The sequence below is a fragment of the Dasypus novemcinctus genome, chromosome 28, assembly GCF_030445035.2.
Source record: "Dasypus novemcinctus isolate mDasNov1 chromosome 28, mDasNov1.1.hap2, whole genome shotgun sequence".
In the NCBI taxonomy this organism is placed as follows: domain Eukaryota; kingdom Metazoa; phylum Chordata; class Mammalia; order Cingulata; family Dasypodidae; genus Dasypus; species Dasypus novemcinctus.
This window is the reverse complement of record NC_080700.1, coordinates 20,291,770-20,295,043: the sequence shown is the minus strand read 5'-3', so window position 1 is coordinate 20,295,043 and position 3,274 is coordinate 20,291,770.

The following is a 3,274-nucleotide window of genomic DNA, read 5'->3' as shown; positions in this document are numbered from 1 at the left end:
TAGAGGAAATGGACAAATTCCTAGAAATACATAAGCAGCCCATACTGACGAAAGAAGAAATTGATGATCTTAACAAACCAATCACAAGCAAAGAGATAGAATCAGTCATTAAAAATCTCCCAACTAAGAAGAGCCCAGGGCCAGACGGCTTCACAGGTGAATTCTACAAAACATTCCAGAAAGAACTAACACCAATCCTGTTGAAACTATTCCAAAAAATTGAAACAGAAGGAACACTGCCTAATTCCTTCTATGATGCCAACATTACCCTAGTACCAAAGCCAAACAAAGACACCACAAGAAAGGAAAATTACAGACCAATTTCTCTAATGAACCTAGACGCAAAAATACTTAACAAAATACTTGCTAATCGTATTCAACAACACATTAAACGAATTATACACCATGACCAAGTGGGATTTATCCCAGGTATGCAAGGATGGTTCAACATAAGAAAATCAATCAATGTAATACACCATATAAACAGATTGAGAGAAAAAAACCACATGATCATATCTATAGATGCAGAAAAGGCATTTGACAAAATACAGCACCCCTTCCTGATAAAAACACTCCAAAAGATCGGAATACAAGGAAACTTTTTGAACATGATAAAGAGTATATATGAAAAACCTAAAGCCAACATTGTTTACAATGGCGAAATCCTGAAATCCTTCCCTCTAAAATCAGGAACAAGACAAGGATGCCCATTGTCTCCGCTCCTATTTAACATTGTCTTGGAAGTACTGGCTCGAGCACTGAGACAAGAACCAGATATAAAAGGCATTCAAATTGGAAGGGAAGAAGTCAAAATTTCATTATTTGCAGATGACATGATCCTATATATAGAAAACCCTGAGAGATCTTCAACAAAGCTCCTAGAACTCATAAATGAGTTTAGCAAAGTCGCAGGTTATAAGATCAATGCGCAAAAATCAGTAGCATTTCTATACACCAATAATGAGCAAGATCAGGAGGAAATCAAGAAACAAATACCATTCACAATAGTAAATAAAAAAATCAAATACTTAGGAATAAATTTAACTAAAGAGGTAAAGAACTTATACATCGAGAACTATACAAGATTGTTCAAGGAAATCAAAGAAGACCTAAATAAATGGAAGAATATTCCCTGTTCATGGATAGGAAGACTGAATATTATTAAGATGTCTATCCTACCAAAACTGATCTACACATTCAATGCAATCCCAATAAAAATTAACACAGCCTTCTTTAAGGAACTAGAAAAACTAACTATGAAATTTATTTGGAATAAAAAGAGGCCCCGAATAGCCAAAGACATATTGAAACAGAAAAACGAAATAGGAGGAATCACACTTCCTGACTTCAAACCATACTACAAAGCTACAGTAGTGAAAACAGCATGGTACTGGCATAAGGAGAGACACACAGACCAATGGAATCGAATTGAAAGTTCAGATATAGAACCTCATGTATATAGCCATATAATATTCGATAAAGCCACCAAACCCTCTCAACTGGGAGAGAATGGCCTATTCAACAAATGGTGCCTGGAGAACTGGATAGCCATATGTAGAAGAATGAAAGAGGATTACCATCTCACACCTTATACAAAGATCAACTCAAGATGGATCAAAGACCTAAATATAAGAGCCAAGACCATAAAGACCTTAGAAAGCAGTGTAGGGAAACATCTACAGGACCTTGTAATAGGAAATGGCTTCATGAATATCACACCAAAAGCACGAGCAGCAAAAGAACAAATAGATAAATGGGACTACCTCAAAATTAAAGCCTTCTGCACCTCAAAGGAGTTTGTCAAGAAAGTAAAAAGGGAACCCACACAATGGGAGAAAATATTTGGCAACCATATATCTGATAAGAGACTTATAACTTGCATATATAAAGAACTCATATATCTCAAAAACAAAAAGATAAACAACCCATTTAAAAAATGGGAAAAAGATTTAAACAGACACTTCTCCAAAGAAGAAATACAAATGGCTAAAAAGCACATGAAAAAATGCTCCAAATCCCTAGCTATCAGGGAAATGCAAATCAAAACTACAATGAGATACCATCTTACTCCCATAAGATTGGCAGCCATGAAAAAAACAGTAGAATACAAATGCTGGAGAGGATGTGAAGAAAGGGGAACACTCATCCATTGCTGGTGGGAATGCAGAAGGATCCAACCATTCTGGAGGACAGTTTGGCAGTTTCTCAAAAAATTATCCATAGATTTGCCATATGACCCAGCAATACCACTGCTGGGTATATACCCATCAGATCTGAAAACAAAGACACAAACCGATATATGTACACCAATGTTCATAGCAGCATTGTTCACCATCGCCAAAAGTTGGAATCAATCCAAAAGTCCATCAACAGATGAGTGGATCAATAAAATGTGGTATATACACACAATGGAATACTGCTCAGCTGTAAGAACCAATACACTACAATCGCACGTGATAACATGGATGAACCTTGAGAATCTTATGTTAAGTGAAGCAACCCAGGCATTGAAGGACAAATACTATATGACCTCAATGATATGAAATAAGTTAACTGCCTCAGAGAGCTAGAGTCTGGAAAAGTGGCTTACTGGAAATCGGGGGGTGGAGGAAGGATGTGAGTTAATGTCTGTAGGGGTGGAATCTGTGATGAGCTGGCGGTAAGTATGAGCACAAAGAAGGGACAAAATGGGGGCAAGGGGTTACCTTCGGGTGGGGTTTTCTGGGTTTGAGGGGGGCTGGGGATGGGAAGAGGGGTAATATGGTCCAAGAAATAGGTGGGAGGGAGGGGCAACATACAAACATGGGAGAGTGCCAGAAGTTCGTTGAGAACTAAATGTTGAGTAAAACGTATCAAAGTATAAGTAGGAGGGTCACCTGGTTAGGACGCTCAGGGGGTATGGTCTGATGTGGGACGGACTCTGGAGGGAATAGCTGAAGGCTCATTTTGCCAAGGTGGGTTCTACCATTGGGTGGGGTGGACCCATATCCTGGGGAAGACTAATGCCGTCGAATAGAGAGAACTGTATCTCTCATGAGAAAGGATGGCTCCCAGGGCATTAGATTGGCAGGCGTTGTGGGCCCTAAGGGGAGGGGAAAATGGACGTGCAATGGATGGAACAAAGGTAAATAAGGGGGCAAAAGAGGAGTTATGTGAGAGTACACGAGGATGAATATAAAACAGCTAATATTACACCAAAAACATATAGGGGACGACAGACTAATAATGAAAACCATAAGACAAAACATAGGATAACTAAAAAATTTAGAAAACT